The sequence below is a fragment of the Chiloscyllium plagiosum genome, unplaced genomic scaffold (assembly GCF_037043375.1).
Source record: "Chiloscyllium plagiosum isolate Xiang-an unplaced genomic scaffold, Cpla_swu_hap1 HiC_scaffold_10, whole genome shotgun sequence".
Classification (NCBI taxonomy): domain Eukaryota; kingdom Metazoa; phylum Chordata; class Chondrichthyes; order Orectolobiformes; family Hemiscylliidae; genus Chiloscyllium; species Chiloscyllium plagiosum.
This window is the reverse complement of record NW_028270148.1, coordinates 84235997-84261528: the sequence shown is the minus strand read 5'-3', so window position 1 is coordinate 84261528 and position 25532 is coordinate 84235997. Positions and strand designations below refer to the sequence as shown.

General features: G+C 39.7%; 1 protein-coding gene across 1 annotated transcript in view; it reads right to left on the bottom strand.

Annotated features, from left to right (window-relative positions):
* Positions 1 to 19640, bottom strand: part of ccr6a (chemokine (C-C motif) receptor 6a) — a 46204-nt gene extending 26564 nt beyond the window's left edge. Inside the window, exons 1-2 of the mRNA XM_043696272.2 lie at positions 19535 to 19640; positions 4406 to 4458 (exon numbers count right to left, since the gene is read on the bottom strand). The gene's annotated coding sequence lies outside the window, so the exon portion shown is untranslated. The remainder of the gene's footprint in view (positions 1 to 4405; positions 4459 to 19534) is intronic.
* Positions 19641 to 25532: the final 5892 nt, after the last annotated feature.

Here is a 25532-nt window from a genome sequence, read left to right as displayed (position 1 = left end):
CTGAACTTTGGGCAGTTGTTTTCTGGACTTGCACACACAGAGTGAGGCCAAGAGGACAAAAATTACTTGAAATAAGCAGAGATAGAGGAAAGACTTAACCACTCTGAGCTAGATTTATGCTCAAGGCTCTAGCCCACAAGACTACTTACAACAGTGATGAGTGGTCTTGTGGGCCAAAGAGCTAAGCTGCCATCTCAGATCTTACCTGATCAGTCCTTAGTGAGACAAGTATACGGTGTGATGAAATTTTCTTAAATTCACTGGAAAAGGTTGTAAGATTGATATTTCTTCCATGTCCTACTCAAAAGAATTTGTTTGAATTCTCCTTATAAATGCCCAAAGTTTTGCCAGAGAGGATGAAAATAACTGAAATGTCCAGAAACTATCTGTTCCATGCTGAATCACGGCACTTACCAATTTCACACAGGTGGGAATGGACTGCTCAGGATTCTCCATTTAAACCATTATCTTCCTGTAGTCCTGGATGATTTTGAAATGTCTGAAGTCTGACACGTAACAGAAGGTCTGAACGTTATGGATTTTCTTTTGGGGAGGTAAGATATAACTTTGGATTTGGACCCAGGAAATCTTTAAGGAGTAACACTGCCTTTTAGGGGAGGTAAGGACTCCTCTGAGAGAGTTAAAGAACCTTTTGGGAAAGTTAAGGAAAATTAACACACTTATTCATAAAAGGTGCATATACACTTTGAGACTGTCAAGCTGTCAAAGAACTGTTAAAGCTACCAAAACAAAAACTGTCAAAACTATCATGTAGCTGTGAAAGTTGTCAAGTAGACCTGTCAAGATTGTTAAATCATTTAAAACACCAAACGTTTTAACCTTTCAAGAAAAAACTAAAGAGTTTTCCTTCTATTTCAATTTATTTATTTGATTAGCATTGTGAATATTTTCTAATCAAGCAGCTCAGTAATGTTATACAACACGTATAGAGCAGGTGGGACTTGAACTCAGGCCTCCTTCTACCATAGCACCATAACAGCCCAAATTAGCTTTTTATGATTGTTCAGACAGAATCCATTATCACAATGGAGTGATTTCCACTTCATAGTTTGGTTGACAGCTCGGAGTGGCTCTGGACTGTTTAATGTGGGGCTATGAACTCCAAAGTTTGTTGCTCTAATTTTGATTTGATTCCATTTGATTTATTACTATCACATGTACTGAGGTACAGTGAAAAGTGTTGTCTTATGTGCTTTACAGGCAGAATGTATGAAACAAGTGCAAGAGGGTAACAGAACAGAGTGCAGGATATCATGCAGGTTATAATAAGAAAATGATTATTTTTATAAAGTTTTATTGAGATGAAGGAGGTTAAAATGTAATATTCATGTTTTATAATGAGTGCTTTTCTTAATATAGTGAAGTCTTTAATTAATTTAGTTTATTCAGCAAAACTTTATTTTTCTCATCTACGAGCATGGAGGTTTATCCCTGGTTGATACTTGTTGTTTGGCATTGTAGATCAAAGTACAATGAGTAATGCGTTGGTGTACTGTTCGACTGAGCTGGCACTAAGTTGGTATAGAGATTACTAAGGTTCAGACAGTAATTACAAAGGCATAGGTTAGAAAAGAGGCTCCGAGGATCCATCAGGAGTGGGCACAGCCGAATAATTTGTCATGGCAGTTATAGAAGGTTTAATGGGATGCAGGTTCATGAGCACAGGTGGTATATGTTGGTGTGAGTGAGTGAGTGAGGTCCTACCCAGAATGCATTTAACCACAGAATGTGCAGTGAATTTACACAGCACCTGGAATTGTAGGTGATCCCAGGATATGGCAGGCTTCTAATTAATTTCATTTGGTTACAGAATCAAAGAACTGTTAACTACATTTTATGAGCAGATAAGTAAGCACCTCTCAAACTCTGTACAGAATAAGTGGCATTAACTGTTCCACTGCAGTGACTAATCAATGGAGTTTCTTTGTTACAAAATGATGTGTAGGATTTAAACGTAAAACCAATTTGTGCTATTCAACAAAAGGTCAGACAGCTTCAAAAGCTAAGCATTCAGTACGAAACACCTCAACTGTGACTGAATGACCTGATTGTCTTAACCTACTTTAGAATTGAAGTTGTGAGCAAACACAATTCTCACTTTTGATGTACTACGCTCAGAATGTATTCTGAGTTGAAAGTAATATTCAATTTCCAGATCTTTGACTTTATAGTTGTACAGTAAGTTCCTGATTTAGAAATTATGCTACTGAAATATTTCTGGAATACAATGCATGATTAACACTTCCAGACATTGTACTGTTACTCTTGCAACAATATGAATCAGTAATGTTATTATTGTGATACCTAATTCAATAGCAGTCTCCTCACCTCCAAATCATAGCTACTGAAAAGAAAAGGATCTTTTGGATAAGATGTGAAAAGGTGAATGCAAAGTTTTAAAGACAAAACAGAAAGATCTCATGGCACTATTTTGAAAAAGAGCAGGATATTCTTCCCCATATTCTGTCCAATATTTATCTCTGAATAAAAAACAGTAAAACTAACTGTCTGGACACTGTGAACCCTTTGCAGAAAATAAATCCTGTTTTTCCTACATTACAACAATGCCCCTACCTGCAAAGTATTTAAAGCTGTAAATCACTGAATCTACCAGAGATCATAAAGGCTATCATATAAATGCAACTTGTTTTTTTCTAGATTGCTTGCAGAGTTATCAAATTTCCATTTTGACTTGATACAAATTCACTCTGGTGTGGTGTGCAGTGTCAATCAGATCTGATAAAGACTGAGTGATTTTGCTCTTTACTTTTTCAATGTGAAAGAATGTGATGAGAATATGTAATGCATCCCATCGTCTGACTGACCACAATATCTCTATCACACACTAACCACATTCATGAAATCTCCTGAGGAACTTACATAATCAAGTGGTGCTCAAGAATACCAAAATTACACTTGGTATTAAAACAAAAGTATTCACCCAAAACAAGCTAATACAATCAAAATCTCCACTATGCTGAATGTAAAAGAAAAACCAATGAGATTTCTATGAACCATGATCAGAAGCAAGATCTAATTATCCATTTACAAAGAGTTCCGCTGCTAGTAGTAACCCATTTATTAAATAATTGTAATACAGTTGGAAATATATTGTGATGCATACAATTTAAGGAACAAAAATGAGCAAAAGAATATACAGCACTTGTAGAATATTTAACATGTCAAAACCTATTTTATTTTTGATTTTCTGATTAGAAAAGATAAGCACTGAATTAGCAACAAAAATACACGACCTGCCCAAGATCAATCATGCAACAAATTATCAGCTCCTATTGATCCCATCTATCCATAGAATCTGCTTTACAATTGGTAAGTCATTTGCCATATGAGTCACAAATATACAGTATATATACTGCAAAATATTTAAGATCATGTTCAAAATGATATAATGGCAATAGATTAAGCTATTTAACCATACTGATAATCTTTGCTGGAAACAAGAAACAATTTTGTGTGAATGTCACGTGTTTTCAATTAGTAACTAGCTTTTAATAAAGTTGAGCCTACAGTCCACCTATATGTTCATTTGAGTCAAGTTTCAGGCAGACTTTAAAATGAATGGCCAACACTCCTGCCAAAAAACTTACTGGGGGTTCTTTTAATATTCAAATTAGAGACCACAATCTCAGTTAGGACCCCACTTTCAACATACAAAAAGAAATGAATGAAGCATATATGAAACATGTCAGTCCTACTGTGTAAAGATATCAAGAGGCTAAATAAATAGTCATTAAAATATTGTTGGCTACTTCTTCAAAGAGATAGGATAAATAACGCACCACATTTCTATTCTAACTTAGGGAAACAGGAGCCCCACTCAACATCAAACCTCCCACCTTCCTCAACACAACTGGAATGTTTTTTTGTTTTTGCTTAACAGTTCTGATTCAGGTAATCTAAACTATGAAATCATCTGGAAGATACTTGTTCATTTAGAATGATATATATCAACATAAAGTTAAATTTATCTTTAAGGGATGGTGTTCATGGATGTTTTGCACATTGTTCACAATTATCCACTTATTCTGTATTTTTATTGTCAATATAAAGAGGAAGAATAATTTGTCACATCATGGAATCATAAAAGTTTGTAACACAGGAACCATTCATGTCTCTCTAAAGAGTTATCCAACTAAGTCTTGTCCTCTGCTCTCTTTCCCAATATTGCTACAAGTTGCGCCTTGAGATATTTATCCAACTCTTTTGAAATTACTGATTCTGCTTTTGCCATCCTTTCAGACAGCGCATCCAATTCACGACACCATTTAAAAGAAACCCACCTCATCCCCCTGGAAAATAAAAGTAAATTTTATTAATTTTATAGTTGAAGCCAGAATAGTGCAAAACATTGCCATTCTCTTACCTGGTTTAATGAATTACATGGCTTGCATTTCATGACCCAGAGAATTCTTGTGTCTGTATGAATAAAGCACAAATAATAATTAAATCGCAATAATAATAAAGTATAAATAAAATACTGTTAAACTTTATTAAACAGACAATAATGAATAAAGACCCAGTGGAGACTAACAATTTAGCATAGAGTCATAGAGATGTACAGCATGGAAACAGACCCTTTAGTCCAACCCAACCATGCCCACCAGATATCCCAACCCAAACTAGTCCCACCTGCCAGCACCTGGCCCGCATCCCTCCAAACCCTTCCTATTCATATTCAAATGCCTCTTAATGTTGCAATTGTACCAGCTTCCACCACACCCGCTGGCAGCTCATTCCATACACATACCAAGCTCTGTGTGAAAACGTTGCCCCGTAGGTCTCTTTTATATCTTTCCCCTCTCACCCTAAACCTATGCCCTCTAGTTCTGGACTCCCCAACCCCAGGGAAAAGACTTTGCCTATTTACTCTATCCATGCCCTTCATTATTTTGTAAACCTCTATAAGGTCACCCCTCAGCCTCCGACGCTCCAGGGAAAATAGTTCAGCCTCTCCCTATAGCTCAAATCCTCCAACCCTGGCAATATCCTTGTAAATTTTTTCTGAACCCTTTCAAGTTTCACAACATCTTTCCAATAGGAAGGAGACCAGAATTGCACGCGTGGCCTAACCAATGTCCTGTACAGCCGCAACATGACCTCCCAACTCCTGTACTCAATACTCTGACCAATAAAGGAAAGCATACTAAACACCTTCTTCACTATCCTATCTACCTGCGACTCCACTTTCAAGGAGCTATCAACCAGCACTCCAAGGTCTCTTTGTTCAGCAAAACTCCCTCGGACCTTACCATTAAGTGTATAAGTCCTGCTAAGATTTGCTTTCCTAAAATGCAACACCTTGCATTTATTTGAATTAAACTCTATCTGCCAATACTCAGCCAATTGGCCCATCTGGTCAAGATCCTGTTGTAATCTGAAGTAATCCTCTTCGCTGTCCACTACACCTCCAATTTTGGGGTCATCTGCAAACTTACTAACTGTACCTCTTATGCTCGCCTCCAAATCATTTATGTAAATTACAAAAAGTAGAGGAACCAGCATAAATCCTTGTCGCACTCCAAGTGGTTTAGTCACATAACATCGAGGGGAAAGTTAAAAACTTATCTTTACATTTTCCCATAGCAAACTGCATTGTGGTTTCTGAATTATCAGTCATCTACTGTGGTTGTTTCCAAAATCTTTGAATAGCTGTGCTAATGATGTAACAGTTCGAATAATTTGCAGCACTAAGGGAATATTGAAACATTGAGCACAAGAATAGTGTAACAAGCACTACTCTAATCCAGCACTGTAAGAACTGAATAAGTATCAGGTCCAATATATTCCAAAGAAGACAAAAGTGTGGGACCAATAAATCCAGCAAAACTTAGATAGCAAGGGATTTACAAATTTGGATATAGAGAGAAAAGGAGGTTTCTAGCAGATACCGAGGGGTCAAAACAACAGACATATACTTAAAAGTAAATAAATCTCCAGGACCAGATGAAATGAATCCCAGGCTGTTGAGTGAGGCATGGGAGGAAATAACAGGGATGCTGATAATAATTTTCATTTCCTCTCTAGCCACAGGAGAGGTGCCAGACGACTGGATGGCAAACACTGTGGTACTAATATTCAATGAGGGAGCAAGGGATAAAGTGGGATACCATAAACCAGTTAGTCTAAGCTCAACGTAGGGAAACTATTGGAAGCAATTCTGAGGGATAGAATTAATCTGTATTTGGAGAAGCAAGGATTAATCAGGAAAAGTCAACATAGTTTGGTTAAGAGGAGGTCAGGCCAACTTGATATAATTTTTCAAAAAGGTGACCAGATGGGTGTGCATCTGAGAGCAATACATTATATGTAGCCTACTTGGACTTCAGCAAGGCCTTTGATAAAGTCCCACTTGGGACTCTGACGGTGAATGTTAGAGCCCATGGCATCCAAGGAAATTTGGCAGGAGGCAGACAGTGATGGCCAAGAGGTGTGTTTGTGACTAGAAAACTGGGTCCAATATGGTTCTATGGGGATCAGTGTTGGGCACTTGCTCTTTGAAGTTTATATAGACAATTTAGGAATGTAGGAGGATTGATCAGAGAATTTGCAAATATGAACATCTATATGGAGGTAAATAATGAAAGGATAGCCTTAAATCACAGGAGGACATAGGCTGGCAGTTCAGATGGACTAATCAGTGGCAAATGGAATTCAATCCAAATAAGTGTGAGGTGATGCACTTTGGCAGGACAAATAGGACAAGTGAATACATGAGGAGTGGTAGAACGGTGAGAAACACCAAGGATCAGAGGGATCTAATGCATATCAAGGTAGTGGGACAGTTGAATAAAGTGTTTAAAGTATATGGAATACTTGGCTTGACTAGCTGAGGCATAGAGTTTAAGAGCAGGGAGGTTATGCTGCGACCATATAAAGTATTGGTTAGATCACAGCTCGAGTTCTGGAACCAACATTATAGGAGAGATGCGATTGCAGAGGAGCGTGTGTAGAGGAGATTTATCAGGATGTTGCCTGGACTGGAGATTTTTACTTATGAAGAGAGAGATTGGACAGACAAGGTGTTTTCCTTGGAGCAGAAGAGACTGACGGTGTACATGACAGAGACGTATAAAATTATGAAGAGCACAGATAGGATAGATAGGAAGGAGCTTTTCCCGATGGTAAAATGTTCAATGACCAAGTGGCACAGATTTAAGGGGCAGGACATTTAGAGAGAATCTTTTTTCACTTGATGGGAATCTGGAAGTCACAGCCTGTAAGGATGGTAGAGCAGAAATCTTCTTAACATTTAAGATGTACACTTGCAATGACAAGGGATACAAGGCTATGGGCGAAGTGCTAGAAAATGGGATTAAAATCATTTGATAGTTATTTTTAACCAGTGTAGATTCAATGGGCCAAACAGCCTTTTCCTGTGCTGTAGAACTCTATGATTCTATCTGCAAGCATGATAATATGTCTTCAATGGTACAAAACCTATTGAGAATAAGGAAACTTCTGGTAAGAAACAAAAACAGAAGTTGCTGGGGAAACTCCAGTTTGGTTCTGAAGAATGGTCACTGGACTTGAAATGTTGACTCTGCTTTCCCCACAGATACTGCCAGATCTGCTGAGTGTCTCTAGCAATTTCCGCTTTTGTTTTAGATTTCCAGCAACTGCATTCTTTGTTTTATCTTAACCTCCAGTGTGATATGGCTGATATATTATCATAACTAAGTAAGGACTGCACGTGCTATTAGTAGTAGTTAAAGGTACATTTAAAGGTAGCCTAATAGACAACTAAGTTATTGAGAGTGTCAATTAGTTCAACTTAAACTACTTTAAAGGAAAAATTATCTAATACCTTACTTAAGGAATGTTCCACCTAATCTTACAAACAACACAGGAATTTCACTCTTTTCAGTAAAAATACCATATTGTTTCAAATGTTCAGAATGTGGAAAGCAACTTACCAGACAGTATCAATTGAACCAAACAGCTCTAGAGTAAGAAGCCTGAAGGGATACATTCTACGGAACAGACCTCCAAGAAATAATTCTTGGATTCAAAAGAAAATTATTTAATAAATCTGAAATTAAAAATCGTCTCATCACTAATTAAATATTTTGTCTTCAGTATATAAGTTTGAAAATTTTTAATGATTTAGATGATTAATCCTATCTTGTCCTGAACTTCAAGGTCACTATGTAATATTTTGTGGAATAATTTGCAAGCAAATAGCTGAAAGTGCACATCTGAAAATGCTGACATTTTCTCTAAAAGATAAGACTGTTTAATGCACGATCATTAACCAAGAAATCCAAATCTGCCACATCTATAATCTTTTGATCTCTTAACCAACTAAGAAACCCTACAAAATACAAATAGCACACAATCTCCTGAGGTAAATCAATTATAAGATGACCATGATAATCTCAGGAGGTAAACCAATCATATGATGATCATTACAATTTACTGAGGTCTCTTGCTATTCATTCCTTCCACAGCCATGGATCTATTTTCCCCACCTATGTTTACACATATGCCACATAGATCTTTTGTTCCCACTGTACATCATTACAGTACTAATGCTGGGATGGATCATGGCTTTTGTTCAATAAATCTTGCAAGAGTTCCTGACTACAACATGTGGAGGTGGAAATCTGGTCCATTAGTGCTGGGAATAGCATGAGGAATAGGAAAGGACCTGTCCTTTACATTGGCCACTGGACTCTTGAGGAGAGGTCTGATCCTTCCTTCATACTGAAGTTTCAGCAAAACACTGATAGTTGCATGTGAGTTTACGCAATCGACCGGTCATTTACCAAGCGAATTTGTCTTTAGGCATTTAGTTTTGCACATGTTCTTGGCATTTTGGAGTTGATTATAATTCTTCTTTCTAGTCAAATACAATATTTTCTTCAGTGGGTTATAAACTTAAAATATGAAAGAAAAGATGATTGTACACACAATAAATCAGAATAAATATTACTGTTCCATGTGGGAACTCCTTTGTGCTTATTTTGTCTTTTGGAAACCACAGGAAGTAGTCCTAACTGCTTGAGTTTGAGCTCTGAAGTTCTGAGCTTGAAGGAAGGCTGAGGTTTTAAACAGGGAGAAAGTGAGGACTGCAGATGCTGGAGATCAGAGCTTAAAAATGGGTTCTGGAAAAGCGCAGCAGGTCTGGCAGCATCAAAGGAACAGGAGAATTGACGTTTCTGAAGAAGAGCTTATGCCCGAAACGTCGATTCTCCTGTTCCTTTGATGCTGCCTGACCTGCTACGCTTTTCCATCAACACATTTTTAAGCGCTGAGGTTTTAAACAGCAAATGTTGCAGAATGTGTGCTACAGCGAGTTGCAGCAAACCAAGGAAAGGCAGATTAGGATCTTCTGGGAGTGTTGAAGTCTCAAGCCAGCTTTCAGTCATGTTATGATCCCAGCTAATAATAATACTGGCAAGTCAGATCCAGAATGAAACTTGGATTGATAGATCCTAAATTTGTATCTTTTATAACCATGGAGGTCAGATGCTGAACACATTCACATGAGTTTGAGAGCATGCTTGTAAAACAAGGACAAGCATTTATTAAATGTGACCTATATGACAACATAAAACACAAAAGATTGGAAGAATTCGTCACAGTCTGAAGTGGATTAAACTTGCACTGTTCATTTTATCCCAACAATAGACTTACACTCAAATCTCATTGAAGAGTTACCATTGTCTCCACAATAAAATTCCATCTTCAGATTTAGGCTGGCACAGTTTTGCTTCAAATTTCTGTGCGGTCACTGAGTCATAGATGTTAGAACATAGAACATAGAAAAATACAGCGCAGTACAGGCCCTTTGGCCCTCGATATTGCGCCGATCCAAGCCCACCTAACCTACACTAGCCCACTATCCTCCATATGCCTATCCAATGCCCGTTTAAGTGCCCATAAAGAGGGAGAGTCCACCACTGCTACTGGCAGGGCACTCACGGCTCGCTGAGTAAAGATATCTGATATCAGCTGATATCTCTCTCTGAGCTACCTAGAACAACCAACATACTAAACTCACAATGACTTTAAGTTCAAAGCAAGTACAGGAGTTCCCTAAACTGTGTCCAGCTGCCTTACCTCATGCCACTCACAGTTACAGGCTGACTTACTTTGTGGATTGTTCTGTTTTTCGATGCCATTGGATCCCTGTCACTAAGCAACAGCACAATTTTGTTTTTTTTCACTGTAATGTGCTGAACCAATCAACCCAAGCTTCTCACTGCAGGGTTAAAAGAAAACACAGTCATAGAGATGTACAGCACGGAAACAGACCATTCGGTCCAACACATCCATGCTGACCAGATATCCTAACCTAATTTAGTCCCATTTTCCAGCATTTGGCCCATACCCCTCTAAACACTTCCTATTCATATGCCCACCCAGATGCCTTTTAAAATGTTATAACTGCACCAGCTACACCACTTCCTCTGGCAACTCATTCCATACATGTATCACCCTCTGCATGAAAAATTTGCATGTAAACTTAAAGTTATACCTTGTTTTTAACAGGACTGGTAGTTGACAATACTAGGATCTTCTGGGAGTGTAGCAGTCTCAAACAGCTTTCAGTACAGTTTAGAACATATTGATCACACTGTGGTCTATATACTGCACAAGGGACACAGTAGAGTATAGAAATTCAGAGATTACAGATGATTTGATATTCAAGAGATGGACAATGTTTCTGAAACTTCCAACGCGAGTCCTACTTAGTAAACTATTGCCGTGGTGGAAGTGTACAGCACATCCCTGAAAGGATACAGAATATTTCACATGGAAAAGGGAACAAAAGATGTCATGTCCCATGTGTGAAACAATGACTTAGGAAGTAAAAGGGTTTCAAGTGTTAAAGATCTGGACCTAAAAAAATGGCAGTTTCTGGATTGCTCACACTGTAAATTGGTAATGACTTTTGGAACAGTGAAATTAGACAGGTTAACACATAGTTGGAGAGATGGTACAGGAGGGAAGACTCCAGATTACTGGACAATGCATTCAGTTTTGGAGCAGAAGAAACCTGCGCAAAATAGGGGCTACGTTCAACAGAAGTGGGATCAATGTCTTTGAGGGAAAGTTAACTAGGTCCTGCACAGAAAGGGTTGATGAAACATTTTAAGGCGCCATCAGCTGCAAAGAGCATTGAAAGACAAACAGCATTAGAATAAAGAGGAAGGAATTCCTGAAATGTGTCCAAGGAAAATCTGTCGATCTGTACTTTTCCAAACCAATGAGGAAGGAAGCGGTGCTGATGAATGAACTGGAGCAAGTGCGGAAATATTTCAAAGATAGTTATCACAATGTAATCAGGTTCAAAATAGTTATAGGACAAGAAACTGTTCTTCAAATTAGGCTTTTTTTGGTGCAAAGATACTAGTGGGCACATTTTTAAATATTAAAGAAAGAAATTGTGTACACTAATAAAACCAGTTAATACTTCCAAATTGTTTATTTTTTACGTTAGTTGCAGTGATTTTAAATCAGGCTACCCACAGCTAATGAATGAGATACTCGTACTGAAAATGATAATTGCCTTTAATATACCCATTTTTAGCTATATCAATAAAACCAGTTTACCACTCTTAAATAGTTTGAGAAATCCTTTATAAAGATAATTTTATATGATGTATTATCTGACCTGATTGTACTGGTTCATAAAAGAATCTTACATTTGTAGTTTTGCAAATGGTTGACAGCATAATTTCATTCCAGAAAACTAGCACAATGCTCAGCCTAATTTGGAATGCAGATTGGACCTAAAGTGAGAACTGTAAACTTTAGAGTTTGAGTTTGAACAGTGAAAGGAAATTTTTGATAAATATTAGGTTCTTAATACTGTCAGGAGTAAATTGAGAAAGAAAACAAAAGATCCGCATCCATGAGCACCAACTAGCCACGAAACGACACGACCAGCCACCCTTAGTAGCCACACACGCAGATGACAAGCAACAGGAGTTGGACTGGGACAACACTACTATTATAGGACAAGCCAAACAGAGAACAGCCAGGGAATTCCTAGAGGCATGGCACTCATCCACAGATTCAATCAATAAGCACATCAACCTGGACCCAATATACCGACCACTGCAACGGACAGCTGGAACTGACAACCTGAAGCAGCAGATTCAAACCACTATAAATGCCGGAGGAAACATCACAGAAGCGCTTCACAGGAGGATCCCAAGCACTGATGACGAAACGTCTGCAACACAAATTCCCAGCTCGGTGAACAGAACCACAACAACGAGCACCCGAGCTACAAACCTTCTCACAAACTTTGATAAAAAATGTTTTTTGAGTAAAAGCAGCTCAGAAAGGTGACATAATGGAAAGCTGTGGTTTGTGCCTTCAATAACTGAATGCTTTATTACCCTGTGTAAACAGGGACAAATGATCAAAAAACAAATTTCAGGTGAAATTTTATCTGAAAGCCATGAAAACAGACTGTTCGCTTTGCAGGAACCAAACGAAAAGTACTTTCATTGGACAGATTGTGACAGAACACTAGTGGGAGCAGTTCCTAGGCTCCATAGCAATAACTGGGTGGCTTTAATCTTTAGGTAGATTTGGAAAATCAAATTTGTGAAAGTAGCCAGCAGAAAGAATTTACAGAGTATATTCAGGACAGTTTCCTGGAAGAACATGTTGTAGAATCAATCAGGGATGAAACTAATTTGGATCAGGTGATATGTAATGAGGCAATTTAATAAATGCCGTCAGAGTTAAAGGTCGCCTTGGGATTAGTGATCATAATATAGTAGAATTTAGAATTCAGTTTGTGAGCGTGAAACTTGGGTTGGAAACAACTGTGATAAATTTAAGTAAGGATAATTAAAAATGGCTGACAGTTGAGTAGGCTTGGAAAGGAGTTCAGTAGAAAAGATGGTTAACAAACAATGTCAGTTGTTTAGGAAAATAGTTTATAACTCACAGCAAAGATATAGCCCGGTAAGAAGGTTTCTATGAAGTGGATGCATCAGCTATGGCTAACCAAAGTAGTTAAGGGTGGTATCAAATTCAGAGAATAAACTTACAATATTTCAATGATTAGTAGTAAACCAAAGAGAAAGTTTTAAAAAGATGATCAAAAAGAGAGGGAGAATAAAAACTAGGCTAAACCAGCAAGTAATATAAAAATGGACAGTAAGAGCTTCTTCTAATATATAAAAAGGAAAAGACAGGCCACATTGAATATAGGCTCCTCAGGATGAATCACAAAATGGTAGCATCCAAGTGCAGTGGGTAATAGTGAAAGCAATTGAATGTTGGCCTTTACTTCAAAGGGAATGGAGTATAAAAATGGGAAGATCTTGCTAAAACTATAAAAGGCGCTCATTAGACCACAGTTGGAATACTGTGAATAGTTCTGGTTCCCTTAGCCAAGGAAAGGGATAATTGCATTAGAGGCAGTCCAGAGCAGGTGCACCGGGTTGACTCCAAATATGAGGGATTTCTTATGAAGAGGTTAGTGGGTTGGGCCTGTACTCAGGGGAGTTTAGAAGAATGAGAAGAGACCTTATTGAAACGTGTAAATATCTTAGGGGACTTAACAGGGTAGATGCAGAGAGGTTGGTACCCCTTGTGAGAGAATCAAGGGCAAACAGCACAATCAAAGTGTAAGGCACCTCATATTTAAGACAGAGATGATGAGAAATGTCTTGTGCATATTTTGTGCATAGTCAAAGTTGAGGTAGATAGACTTGTGATCAGTAAGGGATTCAGCGATTATGAGGCAAAGGTAGGAAAGTGTAGTTGAGTACTATTAGGTCAACCACAATCTCATTGAATAACAGAACACACTTGATGTGTAAAATGACCTATTTCTGCTCCTACATCATATGGTCTTAAAGGAAACAACCACGCAAAATCTGAACACATACCAGAATCTTAGATTGTGCACGTCCACTACTATAGAAGGGAATCACGATAAGTGTTATTTAAAGGTCATACAGTGAAATTGCAGGTAAAGTGGCTTATGTGGAGATTTTACAGATGAGTCCTACTAATGAAAATCCAGAAGAGGTCTTTGGTCGCATACAGGAGAACATTAATTAGGATGCGGGTGCCTTGGTTCGGCTGCAAGACTGCTCATTCGCTGTCAAAGAACATGGAAATGTTTGGCTCTGACATGGCAGAAGCTATTACATGGAATTTTCCATCTCAACAGCCTCACTCCATCTTCCAGTTGTTTTGCTGACTCATAGGCATTACAACTACAACCCTTTCTATGGATCATCAAAACCTCTACCACTCTGTGAAGATGCAACAACACTCCTTTCTATCAGATCCAGCAGCTCACTACAGCACCTTAAGCAGCATTGCACTGTGATTTAGACCAACTTCTGCTGTTGCATGATCTATGGTAGCACAGTGAAATGCTGAGAAACAGCATAAAGCAGGAACATTCATCATCATGAATATGTTGTGATGTCTGATGCTACTGCTCTACCACAACTGGCCTCATGATGTAGATAACATCTCTGTGGAGCTTAGGAGATGTAGGCATTCTTGTCCTTCACTGGTTCTGCTCTGCTCATGTTATGAATCACCTTGACCTGCAAGGAGGAGGCAGAAAACTCAGTGATTATGTCACAGTTTGTTGTATGATGTGCCATTGCTGAGTAGCTGAAATGAGCTAGAAGTTGGAACTGGGTATAAATGCAAATGGAAGGTGTGTGAGACTCAAATGGAATCTCTGGATGTTTGGCCTGAGTCCTGAGTGCTAAATACTGCTAATGAGGGCACTGTGCAGTGTGTAACATGGGTGGTGCAGTGATTGGAGATGTTCTTTGAAGATGCCTTCAGTGACCTTGACAGTTTTGGTGATTTCAGTCAGCTTCTTGTTGAAATGATGGCATTAGGGGGGGGTCAGCTTTGTTGGCTGGATGGTTGTTTATGATGTTGATTAAGGCCAATGGTGCATAGGTCAATTCTAGTATCAGCTGATCTCACTGTGAAGGCTCTGACTTCTAAGACCCACCATTTGGTTGAGGTATGGTGACCCTGATATAACTTGCTACCAGTCATCTCTCTCTAAATGAGAGAGGAGTCGATGATGTCTTTTACTTTTCTGGATCAGATTCCCACCACCCATCCTGTCCCATCATCATTTCCATCCTTCCCCACCCAAAATTCTAGTCCCACCCACATTCCCCATAGCCTGCCCATCTAAACTCACCCCCCAACCAGATCCTGATGAATATATCCTTTCTTCACTATTATGCAACCCTTCCCAAACTTTTTCCCACTATGACCCAATTTGCGACCCCTTGGTGAGAGCTAAAAAAGCAGAGGCAGCTGGATGAAGACGAATGAGTGCAGAGGTTAGGAAGAAAAGACAGAAAGCCAGGGATGGCGGGGGGGGGGAGGGAGTGGAGGGGTGGGGGCGCAGGGGTTGCAGTTGGTGTAGAGTTCCATGGTCACCATTGCTGCCTCAGAACTTGTAACCCCACAGAATTTTAGTTTGTGACCCCACTTGAGATCTCAGTTCTGCTCTTTACTCTCTGAACATGTCCCGTGGATATTTTGAATAAGATCCTAGCTGCTCGAATCTTTCTCTAATGAAGCGGCACAAGATTCCCATTGAACTGGACTGTCTGCAATCTTGGAGTCCTTTTTGACTCTGAACTGATATGCTAAATTCATATCCTCTGCTTCATCAAGACAGCCACTTGCATCTCTGTAACACCACCTAAACTCTCTTCTGCCTCAGCTCATGCACCACCTCCTGAAACTCTCATCAATGCCAGTGTTACTTCTAAACTCAACTATTCAACTTTTTTTCCTTGCTAATCTCATTCATTATAACTTGCTGCTTTTTAAAGATTTGCTGTTGCTTTTACACGTAGACCAAGTTCTGTTCACTCATGACTCCTGTGCTATTTGATTCACACTGGCTCTTGGCACAGTCAACTTCAACGTAACAATTCTTAGCCATGTTAAAACAACTGCCCCGATCTCTGAAACCTTCTCCAGCCTTCTAAACTGCAAAATTCACTGTGCTCTGCCAATTCTAGCCTCTTTTCCACCCCCCTGTATTCTTCCTCTGCAATTGACAGCTGTGACTTCATTTTCCAGTACCCTAAGCTCTGGTGTCTCCTCTCCAAACCTGTGTGCTTCCCCTTCTCTCTCTCTCTCTCTACATTTAAGATACTCCTTACAACCTACTTCACTGACCATGCTTTGGTTAGCTAATATTTCTTCATGTGAATCTGTCTCAAATTCTTCATGATAACTGCTCCTGTGGGACATCTTAGAATATTTCACTATGTCAAAGGCACTATGCCAGTACACGTTCTGTTGACCTAAAAGGCCGTATGCCCTAAAATTAGTTTTACTTGAAGCAGAAACAGTAAATGATCAAACAATGAAATAAGAATACCCAGTGATCTTACAAATACAATATATGTTGAGGTATATTTATTGTCAATACAGATTGGCACGCCATAAATTTTAAGACACAGTGATTTTTAAAAAGCAGGCTGTGTAAACAAGAATTGCTACAGATGCATTAGGCAAAAAGGGAAAGCAGCTACAGTGATCCAAACGTAGATGGAATCTAGAGAATAGAATTAACTTGGTTTAAAGCTTATGTTAATCTCAAAGTAAGCAGTAATAGGCGGTAGGGTTAAAATGGGAGTAAGCTGAAAATGTGTTGCTAGAAAAGCGCAGGTCAGGCAGCATCCAAGGAACAGGAGAATCGACATTTCAGGCATAAGCCCTTCTTCAGGAATGAGGAAAGTGTGTCCAGCAGGCTAAGATAAAAGGTAGGGAGGAGGAAATTGGGGGAGGGGCGTTGGAAATGCGATAGGTGGAAGGAGGTCAAGGTGAGGGTGATAGGCCGGAGTGGGGTGGGAGCGGAGAGGTCAGGAAGAAGATTGCAGGTTAGGAAGGCAGTGCTGAGTTCGAGGGATTTGACTGAGACAAGGTGGGGGGAGGGGAAATGACGAAACTGGAGAAATCTGAGTTCATCCCTTGTGGTTGGAGGGTTCCTAGGCGGAAGATGAGGCACTCTTCCTCCAACCGTCGTGTTGCTATGGTCTGGGAGTAACTCAGCTTTCACAGTTACAAATTGCAACATTGTGGGAAATTATGTCTCACAAATTTGATTTGAGTTTTTTGAAGAAGTCGCAAAGAGGATTGATGAGGGCAGAGTGGTGGACGTGATCTATATGGACTTCAGTGAGGCATTTGACAAAGTTCCTCGTGGGAGACTGGTTAGCAAGGTTAGATCTCATGGAATACAGGGAGAACTAGCCATATGGATACAGAGCTGGCTCAAAGATAGAAGACAGGAGGTGGTGGTGGAGGGTTGCTTTTCAGGCTGGAGGCTGTGACCTGTGGTGTACCACAAGGATCGGTGCTGGGTCTACTATGTTTCATCATTTATATAAATGATCTGGATGTGAACATAGGACGTATAGTTAGTAAGTTTTCAGATAACACCATAATTGGAGGTGTAGTGGGCAGCAAAGAAGGTTACTTCAGATGACAAAGGGATCTAGATCAGATTGGCCAGTGGGCAGATGGGGTTTAATTTAGATAAATGCGAGGTGCTGCATTTTGGAAAAGCAAATCAGCAGGACATGCACTGAATGGTAAGGTCCTAGGGAGGGTTGCTGAATAAAGAGACCTTGGAGGGTGGGTTAATAGTCCACTGAAAGTAGAGTCGCAGGTAGATAGGATATTGAAGGCGTTTGGTGTGCTTTCCTTTATTGGTCAGAGCATTGAGTACAGGGGTGAGGAAGTGATGTTGCAGCTGTACAGGACATTAGTTAGACCACTTTTAGAATATTGCGTGCAATTCTGGTCTCCTTCCTATTGGAAGGGTGTTATAAAATCTGAAAGGGTTCAGAAAAGATTTACAAGAATGTTGCCAGGGTTGGAGGATTTGAGCTATAGGGAGAGGTTGAATAGGCTGGGGCTGTTTTCCCTGGAGCGTCAGAAGCTGAGGGGTGACCTTATAGAGGTTTATAAAATCATGAGGGGCATGTTTAGGATAAACAGCCAAGGTATTTTCCATGAGGTGGGGGAGTCTAGAACTAAAGGGCATAGGTTCGGGGTGAGAGGGGAAAGATGTAAAAGGGACCTAAGGGGCAGCTTTTACATACAGAGGGTGGTGCGTGTAATGAGCTGCCAGAGGAAGTGATGGAGGTTGGTACAATTACAACATTTAAAAGGCATCTGGATGGATATATGAACAGGAAGGGTTTAAAGGGATATGGGCCAAGTGCTGGCAAATGGGATGAGATTAGGTTAGGATATCTGATCAGCATGGACGAGTTGGACTGAATGGACTGTTTCCGTGCTGTACATCTCTATGACTCTATATTAGAGGTAATCACATAACCAAATTCTAGGTCAATAGTATAAAAGGGCTTCCTTCAATTGAAATTGACAACATTGTATAAATTGAGAGCTAGAATGTGCCAACTACGAGCAGAAGCAAGGTTTAAAATGTGAAATTATTCTCATGACACCTGGATATGGAACCAGTTTCAATTTGTAGATCCTGGAACAGTGAGTACTGTTGCTTGATCTAAAAGCGGGCAGAGCTTCCAACCTCATTCTAACCATGAATTTGACACCTTGGTTTTGTCTTCTAAGCTTTACAGCGGTCACAAAATGCTTTCATCTGCTTTCGACCACCCCCCCCCCAAAAAAAGCAGAATTTTTCAAACAAAAATTATATATTTGGGATGGAAATTTCAACTTGTTTTTCCCTCCCCTCAGTAGGATTTCCCTCATTAACAATATTTTGAGCAACTTGATAAGATATTAAAACACAGCCACAGACACACAGACTCCTGGCAATTCTCAGAATTATTACTGAATTTGATCAGAATAGAGGTTTACAAAATTATGAGGGGCATGGATAGGGTAAATAGGCAAAGTCTTTTCCCTGGGGTCAGGGAGTCCAGAACTAGAGGGCCTAGGTTTAGGGTGAGAGGGGAAAGATATAAAAGAGACCTACGGGGCAACTTATTCATATGGAGGGTGATACGTGTATAGAATGAGCTGCCAGAGGATGTGGTGGAGGCTGGTACAATTGCAACATTTAAGAGGCATTTGGATGGGTATATGAATAGGAAGGGTTTGGGGGGGATATGGGCCGGGTGCTGGCAGGTGGGACTAGATTGGGTTGAGATATCTGGTCGTCATGGACCGACCGAAGGGTCTGTTTCCACGCTGTGACTCTATAATAGTTTTAAATGTTGCAAGTCCTGCGTCTCAATTAGCCGTCCTGTTTGCTTACTATAGTTCTGATATATCAGAAAATATCGATATATAAATACGAGTCCAAGATCCAGGTGCATAACAATAACCATTTAAATTAATTTTTAAAACGAAACTTTGTTGTAGTTATTAATACAGCGGTTTTTTTTGTTTTCAATCAAGGAAATCTAAATCTTAATTACACATTTTAAAAGAATTTTGAGCCATTTTTCCACAATATTAACTCAATCGCATTCCCAATTTCCCAATAACCCCCCCAATTATTCCATCTCACCTGCGAGCGACGACAAAGTGATCCCTTTTGAAGTTTGTGGAGTGAGAGTAGAGATAAAAACAGTTAAATAGCGGGCAACCGAAAAGATTTCTTTCTCCCCTCGACGATCTTCGATCTGAACCCGCTGAAAACCAGGCAGGTTGCGCAACGTCGAAACTCCAGATGCAGCAACAGGAAACATTGCAGGTCGGAGTTTCAGTGATGTATGTGATCACCCACATCACGTGCTAAATACAATTCAACAGACCAGTCTGCACCTTCGGGCAAAACAAGCAAGTGGCACCAACTCCCCAAAGCTATCTCGAGTCTTCAGCTCTTTTAGACATTGTACAGGTAATAGCCAGGTGGCATCCTCGGGGTGTTACAAAATGGATTTTGATTTCTTCCTAAATTTTGATTCTTAATTGAAGAAGAAAAGATGGTTGCGCCAAAATCTACACCTGTCCTGGATTTGACAACTCTACAACTGACCGTTTATGTGCGGAACCTGAAGCAGAACAGCAAAATATTAAAGAGAAATTAACTCCATCCATTAAAAAAAGGGAAGATGTGGAAATGCACGCTTATGTTAATGTAGATACCTTAACGCTGCCTATGTGGAAACTAGGAAAGAAACAATTTCAGGACAATAAGAAAAAGTAATGAGATTTACCGCTTATCCCTAATTCTCGGCTCCATCTGGTCAGGGAACAGTTAAGAATCAATCGCGTGGCTGTGAGTTTGGCCAGACCTAATAAAGACAACAGGTCTCCTGTACTGAAGAACTTTATTAAACCTTATGGGTTTTTAGAATGACAATAGCTTCCATAGTCTCCCCATTATTGAAATTTACTTCCAATTACAGCTTTATGAATGGAGTTCAATTTCACTATCTGTAATGATGGGATTTGAACACATGTGCCCAGAGTATTAGCCTGCAGCCCATGGATTACTAGTTTAGTAACATTACTGGGACATCATCATCTCTAAAGTCTAGCTCATATCCATTTAAGTATCTCTGTCAGATCACCAAGGCAATATCCCTTGCTCTTCGTGAATAACATTATACATCCACCTGAGAGGGCAGGCAGGCTAAGTTTAATGCCTTATGTGAATGACAGCACTGCCCTGTAGCTCTCGCTTAATACTATACTGGAATGCAGTCTGGAATAGTTCACATTTCTGGAGTGAGATTTGAATTCATATGCTCCTGACTCATTGCAAGAAGATAGCCATTCATCTGTCACCTTCACACACCAATCCCATATCTTGCTTAAGTAAAAGTGGATGTTCATCCATGACAGTTAAATGGCTTGTGAAATATTAATGTGGAACTCTAGGTGCTATAATGTGAAAAATTATATACATTTACAGAGAATAATTAATAACTGAAGGAACGATGGTGGCAATGGTAGCAATGGGGTGGGGAAATCTTTTACAGAAATGGAAGCATGAAAAATGGCAAAAACAAAACTGAGAGCCTAAGAGTTTCAGGAAAGTAAAAAGTAGTTCAGTACTTAGGTTGCTGACTAAACTGGGCAACAAAATGTTCCTTCAAATTCAATCCCACCATAAGCATTAATCTCTTCTCCATCCTTCCTGAAACATTCTATCTTACACCACCTTTAAATGAAACACTGAACTGAGGCTACAGACTCCCTCTCAGGCAGACAAAAACATCCTATGTCATTATTTGACACAAAGATATTTCTCCTGATGTCCTGGACTATACCTCAACATCACTTAAAGCTGACTGGCCATTTAAATTTTTCCTTCTGAAGATATTGTGGAAACCACATCAAAGTCCTGAAATGATTGAAGTTAATATTATGACCAGTGCACTCTAAAGTGTTCAATAGAAGATAATACATTGTAATTTCTCAGGCTTGTATTGAGCTTAATTGGACATAGTCAGAATAAATGACCCTAACAAACAATTATTTAAATTGTAAGTTAAGACCAAAAAGAATCTGATAAATAGTCCCTAACAGAGTCATTATAACAGCAAACCTTCTTGATAAAATTTCACCATCTTAAATTAGTGATGAATAATGATAGGAGAAAGTGAGAGCTGCAGATGCTGGAGATCAGAGCTGAAAATGTGTTGCTGGAAAAGCGCAGCAGGTCAGGCAGCATCCAAGGAACAGGAGAATCGACGTTTCGGGCATCAGCCCTTCTTCAGGATTCCTGAAGAAGGGCTTATGCCCGAAACGTCGATTCTCCTGTTCCTTGGATGAATAATGATAGATGTACAAGTTGGAATTCACCCTTGCTAGGAAGATTGACTTTGAACATGGAACAGTATAGTATAGTTTAGGGGAAGGCCAGGCCCTTTGGCCCTCAAAGTTGTCCGGCCTTTTATCCTACTCTAAAGATCTGCCTAACCTAAATATCCTTCATTATACTATCTTCCATGTGCCTATATTTATATGACACCTTTTAAGACCTCAGGAAGTTGCAAAGCACCTTATTAGGTTCTTTTAATAAAGGCACCGATTAAGTACTTTCGAAGTGTAATTGCTCATGCAATGTAGCAAATGCAGCTGTCAATTTGCATGCAGCAAATTTCCACAAACAATAACAAGGAAGCTCATGCAAATAATATTGACCACTTGCCTCTGTAGCAATGAGCATGAAATGAGTCCCTGGAATCTAAGCTCTACAATCTAAGGATGGGGGTGGTGGGGAGCAAATGGGGCAGCAAGTTCTCTGACTTCACAGGGTGTTTCTTTTTCAATAATTAAAAGAAATAAACTCTTGAATTTTCAGTCATTGATGACTCCTCAGCAAGACCCAATGTCTGAATAATGTATCATTGCCCAGTTGCTATGATGACACCTAAAACAGGTGATTAGGTCTTACATTTACAAATATAAGGGGTGAAATATTTGTTTTAGGCAGTTGTTTCTTGAATATTGGAAACCTTTTGCCAACTTCATTTATTTGGATTTAAATAATTAGTTTAAAACACTATAGTTTGTACAAAAAATGTGCTATATGCCCATTGTCACCAGTATATTATTTAACTAGTGAGCATATCACTAATCAATAACATTCACCTTCCCCTCAGTTCAATGCACTCCCTCATCCATCACCATTCCCAATATACCTTTATCGTGCACATTTGAAACCATAATTCTGTTTTGCTATCTCTCAAACAACTTTTAGCTTGGAAATTGTGAGGGGAGAAAGGAAAACTTATATGTTGCCTCATGTAGTAGTAACATTCAATTATCTGTTGAAATAACTCCACAGAAGCCGGTATCCCATCACCAAGCCATCCTTTATTTAACGTGCATAGTATTTGTCATTGGCCCAGCTTCCTTAAAGCCAGACATCAGAGTCAACAGAACCTCAGACACTCCTGTTTATATCTGTCAGCCAGGGATCCCTGAATACACCAGGTTAATAGCCCCAATCAGGGAATTCATATTCATGAGGTCCACCTGGCTGGTTTAGTTACAATCAATACATTTATATTCTGATGGAAATGTTTTATAAACTAAATAATTAAGAAACACAACCTCCAGATAAATTAAATTGGTTTTCTCATCTCTGCTTTTTTTGGCATTTCCATATAGTCATTATTAGCTTCCTGTATGTGCATGTTCAGATTGGTCTTTACTATTTATTTGTGTCACAACTTCACCCTGTCCCACCTTAAGAACATCACGTCAGCAACAGAAATGATTGTTTAGTGTCAATTGAGTCAAATGAGTAAACCCACACCTCAACGACTGCTGGGATTCAAGAAGGAAGCTCACTACCAACTTTTCAAAGGCATATAGGACAATAAATGCTGGCCAAGTCCAGTGGTACGCACATCCCATGAACAAATGAGTACAAACTGAGTTTGCAGCAGGTGGTGACATCCATGATAGTATTGGTAAAGTTATAACTGCATGAAGCTCATGGAGACAAAGTCTTGTCTTCACATTGAGAACATCTCACATTGTGTTGTATGGCACTATCACGGTGCCAATGGGATAGACTTCGAACAGACCTAGTAACTGAAGACTGGGTATTCATGAGGTGCTGTGTGCCTTCAGAACCTGTGGAATCCTACTCCAAAAAATGTGTAGCTAAATGGCCCAGCATATCCCTCACTCAAATATGACTATCAAGGCAGGTGGTCAACCCTGATTCATTGGAGGACAGCATAAAGGAGCAGCATCAGGCAAACATAAAAATGAGGTGTCAAACTGGTGAAGCTACCAAACAGCAGAAGCAGCAAGTGATAGAGGTAAGTGATTCCATAAATCAATGGATCAAATTTAAGCTCTACGGTCCTGCCACATCCAGTCATGAATTATGATGGACAATTAACGAACTCACTGGAGATAGGGGCTCAACAAATTTCCTCATTGTCAATATTGGAAAAACCCAGCACATCAGTGTAAAAGATAAGCCTGAAACATTCAGCAATAACCTGCTCAGTGACAACCAGTTTGGATTCAGCCAGGGCCATTCAGCTCCTGATCTCATTACAGTCTTTGTTCAAGCATAGGCATAAAGAGCTGAATTCCAGTGGTAAGGTGAGAATGACAGCTCTTGACATCAAGGCTGCATTTGACTGACTAGGGTATTGGGAATCAAGGGGGAAACTCTCTGCTGGCTGGAGTCATATGTGTCATAAAAAAAGATGGTTGTGGTTGTTGGAAGTCAGTGGATAACAAGTGGATGATCTATCTCAGCCTCCTCCCGTGGTCCCAGCATCACAGATGCTAGTCTTCAGCTAATTCAATGCACACTGTGTAATATCAACAAACAGTTGAAGGCAATGGATACTACAAAGTCTGTGGGCTCTGACAACATTTCGGCAATATTACTGAAAACTTGAGCCCCAGAATATGCTGCTCCCCTAGCCAAGTTGTTCCAGAACAGTTACAACATTGGCATCTACCCAACAACATGGAAAATTACCCAGGTATGGCTGTACACAAAAAACAGAACAAATCCAACCCAGCCAAATACAGCACAATCAGCACAATCTTGATTATCAGTAAATTGATGGAAGGTGTAATCAACAGTGCTATCAAGCAGCATATGCTCAGCAATAACCTGCTCAGTGACACCCAGTTTGGGTTCAGCCAGGGCCACTCAGCTCATGACCTCATTACAGTCTTTGTTTAAGCATGGGCATAAAGAGCTGAATTCCAGTGGTAAGGTGAGAATGACAGCTCTTGACATCAAGGCTGCATTTGACTAACTAGGGTATTGGGAATCAAGGGGCAAACTCTCTGCTGGCTGGAGTCATACGTGTCACAAAGAAAGATGGTTGTGGTTGTTGGAAGTCAATCATCTCAGCTCCAGGGCATTTCTGCAGGAGTTCCTCAAGGGAGTGTCGTCGGTCCAATGATCTTCAGCTGCTTTACCAATGACCTGCTCTCCATCATAAGATCAGAAGTCGAGATGTTCGTGCAATGTTCAGCATCATTTGTGACTCTTCTGACACTGAAGCAGTCTATGTTCAAATACAGGCTTGGGTTGGTAAGTGGTCAGTAGCATTCACGCCAGCCAGTGACCATATCCAGCAACTTACAATCTAACCATCATCCTTTGACATTCAATTCTCTTACCATCACTGAATCCCACATTTTCAACATTCTGGGGTTACTATTGACCAGAAGCTGCATTCAACTAGTCGTATAAATACAATGGTAAAAAATATTTAAGCGAGTAACTCATCCCCAACCCACCATCTACAAGGCACAAGTCAGGAGTGTAATGGAATACACCCCACTTGCCTGGCTGGCTGCAGCTCCAACAACATTCAAGAAGCTTGACACCATCCAGGATAATACAGCCCACTTGAATGGCACCACGTCTACAAGCATTCAATCTCCACCACTGATACTCAGTCACAGCAGTATGTACCATCCACTAGGTACACCACAGAAATTCATCAAAGATCCTCAGACAGCACCTTCCATACCCTCGACCACTTCCATCTAGAAGGACAAGGGGAACAGATACATGGGAACACCACCACCTGCAAGTTCCCCTCCAAACCACTTAC